General features: G+C 35.8%; 1 non-coding gene across 1 annotated transcript; it reads right to left on the bottom strand.

The window, feature by feature from the left end:
• Positions 1-1,297: 1,297 nt before the first annotated feature.
• Positions 1,298-1,404, bottom strand: LOC131172331 (small nucleolar RNA R71). The gene has a single exon (XR_009142813.1). It is a non-coding gene; the product is annotated as a small nucleolar RNA R71 (small nucleolar RNA).
• Positions 1,405-12,776: the final 11,372 nt, after the last annotated feature.

Here is a 12,776-nt window from a genome sequence, read left to right as displayed (position 1 = left end):
TTGTTATGGATAAACATTAAGTTTTATTTATTAGATTTGAGATTTGTTCGTTGATTTAATTTCTTGTAATCTTAATGCATGCTATGTGCTGGTACCCACTTAGTATTGATTGTAGATATTAATTGAATGACTAAAAGGTGAAGATTAATATTAGAAAATCAAGATCTTGAACCTAGGAATTCTAACCTAGACATAGGCTGATACCTTTGTGGAATTTCAAATTTGGTCAAAGACCTTAAAGGATTTTAATTAATTTGATCACCACAAAAGTCGGGTTTAAGTTAATTAGAATACACCCTAGGTGCCTTGAGAGAGGACTTATAATACCTTAGGACTAATTTCCATCAAGGCAAACGATTCCCAATCCAGTAAATAGACAAGATAACATCCATAGTAAGATTCAAGTGTGAGATCTTAATTCCGAAATTATTCCAAAATAGATTACTTCATTTTAAGTTTATCATTTTAGTGTTTAAAATAGACAACTTTCATTCCCTCATTGTTGTATAGCCTAAACAGTCAAAATTACTGTGTAGATTGGTACTTACTAATCAAATTCCTTGTGGGAACGATACTTTATTCATCACTTTATTACTTGTTAGTGATCTGTGCACTTGCAGTGGTTGTAAAACCAGCATAACAAGTTTTTGGTGCCATTGCCGGGGAATTTTGGCTTTAGTAATATTGAGCGATAGGCAATTTAGCTGATTTAGGCAATTATATTTATTATCTAATTTTATTTGATTTGTTTTATTTCTTTTCTCTCAGATGCTCGATCTGGTATATGAACAGAATAAGGGCAGAGGAAGAAATTTTGGACTGTGATCTAGAGATAGGCAGAACTCTGAGAGCCATCAAGGGGGAAAGGAAACATCAAGAGCACAATAAAGAAGATCCTAAAATTCCAACCATGGCCGATAATAATGACAGACCAAGACTCTTGAGAGACTATGGAGCTCTATCTGTCCAAGGATTGCAGCCTAGTGTCACTAGACCCACAGTGGAAGCCAACAACTTTAAATTAAAGCTAGCATGGCTTCAAATGATTCAACAAACCCAGTTTGCTGGTTCACCAACAGAAGATCCACATTATCACCTCCAGTGCTTTCTTGCCCTTTGTGACACATTTAAGATGAATGGAGTATCTGATCAAGCCATAAGACTCAAAGCATTCCCATTCTCCCTTCGAGACAGAGCAAGGAAGTGGTTACTTTTTCAACCAATTGGAACGTTCACCACTTGGGAAAACCTCTTTCAAACTTTCCTAGCAAGGTATTTTCCACCTGCAAAGACTGCAAGACTGAGACTTGAGCTCAACACCTTCAGAAAAAAGCAAGGTGAATCACTCTATGACGCATGGGAAAGATATAAAGATCTGTAGAGGGAATGTCCATACCATGGCATAGAGGATTGGCTATTAGTACCAAATTTCTATTATAGGTTACTACCTTCTACAGGGAGCACAGTTGATTCAGCTGCAGAAGGTAACCTAATGGAAAAAACAGTGACACAAGCACTTGAACTTCTAGAGAGGGTTACATACCATAATTATGAGTGGTCAAATGAAAGAGGAAATGCAAGGAGAACAGCAGGGGTTCTAGAAGTAGACGCCCTAAGCATGATAAATGCCCAATTTGATAAGCTCACAAGGAGGCTTGATAAAATGCAAGCCAATGCAGTAGGGATGAATAGTCAATATGAGGACAGCTATGGAGGAGGATATTCAGAATATAACAGCTTTAATGAACCCTCTACAGAACAGATGAACTATGTGAATAATGGAGGAAACTTCAACCAGAGGCAGCTCAACAATCCATATTTAAACACTTATAACCCTGGATGGAGGAACCACCGAAATTTCTCATGGTCCAATCAATAGAACCAGCCAATAAACAAGCAACTGGGGTATAAACCACCAGCACCTCCTGGATTTCAGAACAGAGGCCAAAACTTTGCACAGCCACCACCGCCTCCTCAATCTCAGTAACTTGAGCCGAAGATGGCCATGGAATCTATGATGGAAGGGTTCCTAGCAACTCAACAACAACAGAATGAATTGATTAAACAGTTGACTTCCAGAATGGACCAACTTGCTACCCATAATAAGATGTTGGAGAATCAAATTGCTCAGCAAGCAAGTTCTTCAAGTAAGGCTATTGGTAAACTGCCTAGTGAACTGGAGATGAACCCAAGGAAGCATTGTAAGGCAGTTACATTGAGGAGTGGGAGAACTGTAGTATAATCAGAGAAAGAACCAACAGATGAGACCTTAGAAAAATCTAAAAGCCAAGCAGAGAAAAAGGAAGGAGAAGCCAAGAAAGATTAGGAAGAGGAAGCAGGGAAGAAAAAGAAGTTACTAGAGCCATACCAGCCTCCCCTACCTTTTCCTTAGAGATTTCAGAAAGCCAAATTGGACAAGCAGTTTGGAAAGTTTTTAGAAGTTTTACAGAAACTTTATATCAATATCCCCTTCACTGAAGCACTCTCTCAGATGCCATCCTATGCCAAATTTCTTAAGAAATTCTATTAAAGAAAAGAAAGCTGGAAGACTATGGGACAATAGCTCTAACAAAGGAATACAGTGCCATACTGCAAAACAAACTGCCTCCAAAGTTAAAAGATCTAGGAAGCTTCTCCATGCCTTGCCTCATTGGCAACAAGAAAATAGACAAGGCCCTTTGCGATCTTGGGGCAAGCATGAGTTTAATGTCTCTATCAATATGCAAAATGCTGGAGATCTGTTAAATATCCAGTGGGCATACTTGAGAACATCCCTATCAAAGTGGGCAAATTCTTCATTCCAGTAGACTTTGTTGTCCATGAAATGGAAGAAGATGTTTAGATCCCTATCATCTTAGGAAGACCATTCTTGGTAATCGTCGGAGCCATCATAGACGTCAAAAATGGGTGACTAACCCTCAAGGTAGGAGAAGAAGAAGTGGAATTCAACTTGTTCGACACAATGAAACACAAATTTAAACCTGATGAATGCTTCAAGGTTGACATAATTGACAAACAAGTTAAAGAGGAATTTCATAAGACACATCCTAAAGATCCTCTTGAAGCATGTATTGTGCACAACCACATAGTGAATGATGAAAACATAGAAATAACAGCCTGTGTACAACAGTTAGCAGCTCATCCACCCCTACCCTAAGCTCAAGCCTCCGAGATGGAAGAGTTAAAGGAGGAACAACCAAAGGACAAGCTCCAGGGAAATGCCAAACAGGTAGACTGAAACCTCTCCCCTCCTCACTAAGGTACGCATTTCTGGACTCAATGTAACACCCCTCACCCGACTACAGTGTAGCCGAGCAAGGCATGCTACAATCGGTGCCGGAGCACCCTATCTTATCTTACTTTATCCCTTTCATATTTTGATCTCGTTATATTTTAATATTAATTATTTTTTTCGACGGAGAAACCAGCAGAGTTTCCCCTATTTTATTACCAGTTGACGTATTTTACTACTTACCTGTTTGAAAGTTTCAATAATATTTTCAGAATAAAGTCTTATCTATGCTAATCATAATTATCTCATTAATCATTCTCATAATTTTCTCATATTTCAAGTCTCATTCATACATTTCAATTTCATAATCATTTCCATGCATACTCAATTCATATGTAAACATTCTCAAATTACATAAGCAAAATTTTCAAATTTCCTTAATTTATATAATTTACAAAATAATTACAAAATTTCATAATTTACATCATAATACAATATCTAGCATTTTATACAAAATACAAAATAGGATCTATATGGGCCCTATCTACATGCATTGCTGAGGAGGTGACAACCTTGAATACTTGAGATACTTAGCAGATCAAAACTCCCAAAATTCGATCAAACGTCCATTGGGTTCTAGCTTACTGCGCACAAGGAAACAATTCCATCGCGCTAAGCATTGCTGCTTAGTGGTGCAATAATATAACAAGGAAATAATATACAAATAAAGATAGACATAAAACATAATTCAAATAATCAAGATTTATTTATATTTCACATGCGGTTTCTAAAATTTAATGTGTTATATCCTAATTTAGTCTTCTTTGAAAGTGTTTATTTGCCAATGTACAGTAATAATGTACAAAGAAAAATGATTTGAAAATAATAAATTTATGCTTATATTGTTATATAAGCACATTTGCAATATTTATTTATGTTATAATTTTCTTTGCTAATCTTTTAGCATTTTCTCTATACTTGCTAGGTTGTCTCAGATTATTTCATAATAAGTAAATTTTGATATCTGTGCAGTTCATTTCGATTCTTTCTAATAAATAACTATCCTAATTTATTTTAGGTCATCTTACTCATTTATTTTATTTAATTTCTAATATTTTTAATTGCTAATATTCTTAACTTATCTCAATAAATTTCACTGCCCAAGTAACCTATGACAGGCTGATTAAACTGGATAACGGGTCGTTGGCACTGGACACCGCGGTGCCTCGGGCCGTCATACCATGGGACGCGGAACGTCAACCACGTATGCAGTCAGTATGGCTAAAAAGCCATGATAACACATAATCGGGCATAAAAGCCATGAATGTTGGCATAAAGCCATGAATACGGGCATAAAGCCATGAATACGGGCATAAAGCCTTAAATACGGGCATAAAGCCTTTCGCAGTACTGCTAAAACAATACCCTATTGGCATGCCAATCTATCCAATCTGACACACGTGTCTAGGCAATACAAGGGCACATAATATCATTAAATATTAATATATTGTGTTTTATGACTTCATTATTTAATGATAAATTTCAATTATAATTCATACCTTCATTTGATCATTTATATGATCACAATTCACATCAATTATCTTTTTTTTACCATTGTACTTAAAATACTTCTCCTCTCTGTAATAATGAGAACTAATGTCTCATTCATACATTAATATGGTTCGTTTATTCATTCTTTATGTTATTCATATTGATCACACTTCTAAACAATGGTTCACATGTACCATTGTATTCAAAACATTTTTCCTTTCTCATTTATACATTTAAGAATCTACTTATGTAGTCACAAATTTTATATTTCAAGTTGAGTTATTAATATTTTATGAATTCCATTTATGATGGGCATATAAGCCTTAACTATCTATTCACATCCATTAGGTGACTTATTTTTCATGTTTCAAGTAATCCATGAATATTTCATGGATTTCAAATTTATGGTCTTAATTTCCTTTTAACAATTTGACTAAGATACATAGTCCACATTTGTCATACAATTCTAAGCATTTAAGCTTAGAATTGGTTCTAGGTCTTCATCTTAGTTTGTTACTCATTTTGATTACTATTCACCTTACTAGTCAACCAAAATGTTGACTTTTTCATACTTAAGGGATATGTTAATTCTAATTACACCAAGATCCCACATTTTGAGTTTTACATTTGCTAGTATTAATTGCCAATTGCAATTTAATGTCCCCTAGATGCATTTCTAATTTCAAATTTTGAATTTCAAGTTTTGGTGTCACTATTCACCTCATTGGTCAACAAAAATGTTGACTTTTGGATAGAAATTAGGTATATTGGTTTTAACACTCCCAATGCACCATATTTTACATTTAAAACTTGTTGGAATTGATTACCATTACCATTTCTAAGCTTAAAACAAGAGGGCAGAATTTTCAGTTTTTGAAGCCTAACTTTACTGTTCCATTAAGCACTGTTGCAGTGGGAATTTGAGGAAATGGTAAACATGAAAGTTGTTCCTTATTTTATCTAGTTGAATTTCCTTTTCTGAATCACTCCATTTGGAGTTTTGTAACTCCAGATATGGTCCAAAAACCACAGCTGGCCGGATTTCCATTCTGCAGAAATTACCATATCTCTGATAACATGAGCGATGAATGGAATCACTTGGTTGGATGGGTTATGGCCATAATTTGGGGTAGGTTCCTTCATGAAAGTTGTTTGTCTATGTCTTAACTTGTTGTTGTAAGAATTTCAGGTCAATTGACCATATCTACAGTGAGTTATGGCCAAATGAACAGTTACTGTTCATTTGGTCATTTCTGCAGGTGCTGTTGCAGGGTATCCGGATTGGGGCCAACTTTTGGTCCTCTTGATTTAGTCTTTTGGGCATGGTTTCTTCAGCAAAAATGTGCCATTATAAGCCTAGTTTCATGTCCAATTGGCCAAACACCAATTGGACCAACACAGCCAAAGATATGGCAGTCCAAGTGGGCTGGAATCACAGCCTCCCTACTGATTACCCTAGGCAGCCTACCAATTCAGTTTGCATCACTCTAAATCTCTTCAAATTATGGTGAACTTACCTCAAATGGTTACTAATTGACCCTTATAAGGTTCACTTACAACTTCATAAGCCAAAACCAAATTTCACTCTCCAAAACCCTAGTTTCCCATTGTGATTCACACTAGTTACCCTAGTTCATTATCCATGTATATAAATACCTTAAACATCATATTTAGTCCACTCTAAGTCCATCAAAACAATCAATCCTATTCCTTCCTTGGGGAAGGCTAAATTCATGGTATAGATACACATGAGTTTAGTCCATTTAATTTACAATTTCATACTAAGTTCAAGTCCCTAACATAGAAATAAAGAAATATTTGTAAAAGTAAGCACTAACCTCTTGTAGGCAGATTTTTCCCAACTTAAAACTTCACTTTCCTTCACTTTCTAGGCTGCCAAACACTTCCCAAGAGGTAGAGACAAGCTTTTAGTGAAGGGACTTAGGGTTTTATAGTGCAAATTCATGGGAAAATGGAAGTAATTAAAGAAAACTTCCATGGAGGGTTATGGAGGAGAGGATCACGTTTTGAAGAAGAAGATGGCTGCTTGTTTTTGGTCTTCCTTGGTCTTTATTTATCTCTTTTATTAATTAGTCAAATGGTTACTTAATTGTGATTGGTGGACAATTTTAAATGACCTCATAATATGTCATAATTGGCATTTTATTGTATTTTCTTTTCTTTTCTCTTCTACTAACTTCAAATTAATTTTTCATCAACATTAATTCATATTTTATGTCATAATAATTATTTACTCAACTGGACAAGTCGGCCAAAAATCGTCTCTGAAGGCGAAATGACCAAAATGCCCTCTGTTTGGCTTAACGGGTCAAAATTATGCATGCAATTGAAAAATTTTTCTAAATATTTTCTTGGCATTCTAATGCCATAGGAACCTCAATGACCCTTCTCTGGTGTCCCAAAAATTATTTTAAAATTTTTCCCTCGGGTCTAGGGCTCCTCGTTGCGAGAACCGCAACTTACCTCTGGTTACCCATCGCTTGGGCACCGGCTCGTTTAACTTGGTTGTATTTTATTTCTAAAATTTTTACTAAATTTTTCTTATTAATATTTGAGTTAATTATGGTCCCTCACTTTAGTTTAAATATTTTTTTCCAGAAGTTCTAGCTGTCCGGACCGACACGGGTCATCGGAACAGTAGACTATGTGGAATTGCTACCGGGAGGATGTTACACTCAAACTCTAAATATCCTATTATAATCAATGCTAGCCTATATAAGTTAGAAGAGAAAAAATTGTTAAGAGAACTTAGTATCCATAACAAGGCCATAGGGTATAAAATAGAAGACCTGAAAGGGATAAACCCCTAGATTTGCATGCATAGGATACCCATGGAAGAAAACAGTAAGCCCACTATCGAGCACCAAAGAAGACTTAACCCAAACCTGAAAGAAGTAGTCAAGAAGGAAATTTTGAAACTATTAGATGCAGGTATCATATACCCAATTTCTGATAGTAAATGGGTTAGTCCAGTACATGTAGTTCCTAAGAAGGGTGGGACAACTGTTATCCAAAATGCAAGCAATGAACTAATCCCTACTAGGGTAGTCACTGGTTGGCGAATGTGTATAGATTATAGGAAATTGAACACTGCCACCAGAAAAGACCATTTTCCTCTCTCTTTCATTGACCAAATGTTAGAGAGGCTAGCAAAACACTCTTATTTCTGTTATCTAGATGGGTATTCGGGATTCTTTCAAATTCCTATTCACCCAGAAGACCAAGAAAAGACCACATTCACTTGCCCTTATGGAACATTTGCATATAGGAGAATGCCTTTTGGTCTTTGTAATGCCCCTGCTACCTTTCAAAGATGCATGATGGCTATTTTTTCTGATTATATTGAAAATATCATGGAAGTTTTTATGGATAATTTTTCTGTCTATAGAACTACTTTTGATAATTGCCTAGCTAATTTATCTAAGGTGTTGCAAAGATGTAAAGAATCAAACCTAGTCCTAAATTGGGAAAAATGCCACTTCATGGTAAGGGAAGGTATAGTTCTGGGACATTTGATATCAGAAAAAGGAATTGAGGTTGATAAGGCAAAAATTGAGATCATTGAAAACATGCCACTACTAATGTTAGTCAAGGGAGTCCGAAGCTTTTTGGGACATGCAGGGTTCTACAGAAGATTCATTAAAGATTTTTCTAAAATAGCTAAACCACTTACCAATTTGTTAAGTCAAGATGTTCCCTTTCATTTTGATGAAAATTGCCTTGTTTCTTTTAACAGAATCAAAGAAGCCCAGATCTCAGCACTAATAATGCAGCCACCAGATTGGAAGTTACCATTTGAGGTGATGTATGATGCAAGTGACTTTGCAGTTGGAGCGGTGCTCGGGCAAAGAAAACATAAAAAGCTCCATGCCATTTATTGTGCCAGCAAGACACTCGATGGCGCGCAAATCAATTATGCTACCACAGAGAAAGAATTCCTAGCAGTGGTGTTTGCAATGGAAAAATTCAGATCTTACCTAATTGGGTCAAAAGTCATCGTTTTCACAGATCATGTTGTAATCCGGTACCTTTTGAATAAGAAGGAAGGAAAACCAAGGCTGATTCGATGGATTCTACTCCTGCAAGAATTTGACCTTGAAATCAAGGATAAAAAGGGATCCAAAAATATAGTGGCTGACCATCTTTCCAGGCTGAAATTGGAGTACACAGGAGACTTCGAGGATTTGCCAACTGATGACTCATTTCCTGATGAGCAATTACTAGCATTCTCCCAGACTCCATGGTATGCTGACTTTGTTAATTTTCTTGTATGCAGGGTATTGCCTCCAAACATGACTTATCAGTAAAGGAAGAAATTTCTACATGATGTGAGATATTACACATGGAAGGAACCTCTACTGTACAAGAAATGTAATGATGGGCTGATAAGAAGATGCATACTAGAGGAAGATATGGAAAGTATTATTCATCATTGCCATTCATCACTATATGGAGGACATTTTGGCACATCAAAAACAACAGCCAAGATCTTGCAAGCAGGATTTTATTGGCCACATTTGTTTAAAGATGTGAGATCCTTTGTCCTAGCTTATGATCAATGCCAAAGAACAGGTAACATTTCAAGTAGGAATGAAATGCCACTGCATGGTATACTTGAGGTAGAATTGTTTGATGTATGGGGGATAAACTTCATAGGCCCATTCCCCACTTCCCATGGAAACAAGTATATTCTCGTTGGTGTTGATTATGTGTCAAAATGGGTAGAAGTAATAGCCACACTAACTAATGATGCTAGAGTGGTCACAAGGTTCCTGAAGAAGAATATATTCACAAGATTTGGCATACCGCGAGCAATAATGAACGATGGAGGAAGTCACTTCTGCAACCAGCAATTCGAGACTCTACTGAAAAAGTATGGAGTGACTCACAAGGTGGCCACACCTTATCATCCTTAAACCAGTGGCCAAGTAGAAATCTCAAACAGGGAACTGAAGTGGATTCTAGAGAAAATTGTAAACAGATCTAGGAAGGACTGGTGCATGAAGTTAGATGATGCACTGTGGGCATATCGCACTGCATATAAAACCCTAATTGGCACAACACCCTTTCGACTGGTTTATGGAAAATCATGCCATCTCCCTGTTGAACTTGAGCATAAAGCTTACTGGGCAATTCATATCCTAAACTTTGACCTCAAAGCTGTTGGTGAGAAAAGGCTCCTAGAACTGAATGAGTTGGAAGAAATCCTATAGGATGCATACGAAAATGCCAAAATCTTCAAGGATAAAACCAAAAGATGGCATGACAGGCGTATAGCAAGGAAATAAATAAAAGAAGGAGATCTTGTCCTGTTATTTAACTCTAGATTGAAACTCTTTCCAGGGAAGCTGAAATCAAGATGGTTTGGACCTTTTAAGGTCACTCGAGTCTTTCCACATAGAGCAGTAGAAGTGTGGAGCAAAACCTCAAGAACATTTAAGGTCAATGGGTAGAGGGTGAAGCCTTACTTTCAGGGAGAACCCATAGAAATGGGAGTCAATTACACCCTCGACCATCCTATTGACAGACCATAAACAAGCAAAGTCTAGCTAAAGACTATAAATAAGTGCTTTTTGGGAGGCAACTAAAATTTTCTGAATTTTTCTTCTTTTCCTTTTTCATATTGATTTTTGTTTCATACTCATTAGTATTTCATTTTGTAGGACCTTCTGGAAAAGAAAAAGGGGAGTAGAGAACAAGAGAGGAGAGGAATCATCGAGTCAAAACCATAAAAGAGAAAATTAGACAAAACGTGGGAAGTAGCTCTATTGCTAACCTTTGCATCCATTTCATGTGTTGTGATGACAAAATTTTTCATTTGAGAAAATTTTGAAAAATCAGCAAATTACACGGGTCGTGTACTGGTTTCACATGCCCTGTGTAACTTTCTAAAAGTCCGTAAATTTCTTACAATTTTTTAACTCTGAGGGAGACAGAAAGTTACACGGGTCCATAGCCCAATTTACACGGACCGTGTAATGTTGCTAGTAGAATAGCTTGAAGACAATAAGTTACACGGGTCCTAGAGCTTCATTTACATGGGCCGTGTACTATGTCAGGTTTTGAAACTTTCGGGCAGAAATTTACATGGCCCTACTGTTAGTAGTATGCCCTAGAGCATATCATTTAGTATGTATCTTGTATATATTATTATTAATAAAAGGCATTTCCACTTTTCCGTTTACATAATATATTTATGTGTAATAGAAAAGGTCCATTTATATTTTTTTAGAAATATTATTCTTAAGTTGTTAAGAATATGAGTGACAATATTTCTAGCACGAAGTATCATAAATAGGTTCACAATCGAGGATACTTCATAATGAGGACATGACTTATCCAGAAAGATTGTATTCATGTTTATTCCCAAGTTATTTATATGAGATATAAATAAGATGGAATGGTGAGTCTCATGCCATATAATAAACATGATAGGCACTTATAAATGATAAGTAGGCCGAACCAGTGACACTTATGACAAGCACATGGAGTTTACTCTTGTCAATGTTTTGTCATAAATCATATCAGTGCATATAATCTTTAGACCTGAGATAGCACAGTTATCTTATATATAGGTAGTTTGAGTTTGATACTGCTTTCATACTTGTACTGTGTATGGGTATATGGGCATGTGTTGGCTCCTACTAGTTATATATGGAGGTAGGTGTTGATCAAGATGGAATCTGTTCCTCTAAGTAAATAGAGATAAAATCCTATGTTCATTTAATTGTTCTTAATGTTTCAAGTTCTGTCCAGATGGATAGATTTATTCAGAAAAGAGTTTCTAATGAGAAAATCTTTTTAATCAAGAACTGGAATTAAAAGAGAACATAATATTCATAGCAAATGGAGTTTGACATAAACCATGACTCCAGCTTGAGTTGGGATTTTGTAATAGAGAGATTCTAGTGCATGGTAACATATGATTATAGGTTCATTTAAGGTAAACCTTATTACTAATTGGGTGGCCATGGCATGCTATGCTAGGTGTTAACCATGGTCTATGAGGTTCATAAAATAATTTAGAGAAATCATTTATGGTAAGAAAGAGTTCTGATGATATTAAGAGTTGATATCATGTCTCATTGCCAATTAGTGATGAGCCTAGTAAGTCACACACATACACAAGTTATCACCTAATTAAATATGATTTAATTAATTAATTAAAGAGTTTAAATTGATTAATTAAATAGGTTTGGTTTGCAATTAGATTGCAAAGTCCCTAGCATGACTTGAAACCAAATCTAGATTATTGGATGCATAATATAAGTTAAATTTATATTTAAAGTATTTAAATATGAAATTTAATTAATGAGAAATTAATTAATAGAGATTAATTAATTAATTTATATTTGATATAAATTAATTAGAAGAAGAAAATAATTATTTTGGGTTAAGAACTCAAAATTTAGATACACAGGCATTTTGGTCATTTTGAAGTGTGACACGTGGCACCATGAGATGGTGACACATGGCATAACACATAAGCTTGCCAAATGTTTTTTTAATCATGTAAGATGATTAAAATCAAGATTAAATATAGGTTTGACACTTGGCACAATGTGATTGGGTCACTTAAACCTAGAGCTAATCAAAGGGTGACATGTGGCAAGGGTTTAATGTGTTAACCTAGCTATTTAAGTGTTGTTATGAGAAAATAAAACACAACCAGCAGCCACACTCCTTTGTCACGCCACTTTGAGGGTTTCCCTCTATTCTTCTTCATCTCTCATCAATTCAAAGAGATTAGCCATCAATCTCTTGAATTAAGAACACTAGAAATTGTTTCTAGTGTCTTGTTTACATCTTTAATCTCTTAAAAGGCAGAACTTGATTTTCTAATTAATAGAAAAAGCTTTAGAAGCTCTTCAAGGGCTGCCATAGGTGTTCTTGGTGTGGACAAGCTAGAGGGACAACATCTGGTGTCCTGAAGATGAATCTCAAAGGCGCAGACACGCTGCAGTGCATCAAG

Source organism: Hevea brasiliensis, chromosome 13 (genome assembly GCF_030052815.1).
Source record: "Hevea brasiliensis isolate MT/VB/25A 57/8 chromosome 13, ASM3005281v1, whole genome shotgun sequence".
Taxonomy (NCBI): Eukaryota; Viridiplantae; Streptophyta; class Magnoliopsida; order Malpighiales; family Euphorbiaceae; genus Hevea; species Hevea brasiliensis.
Note: the sequence above shows the minus strand (reverse complement) of the source record. Positions and strands in the feature narration are given on the sequence as shown.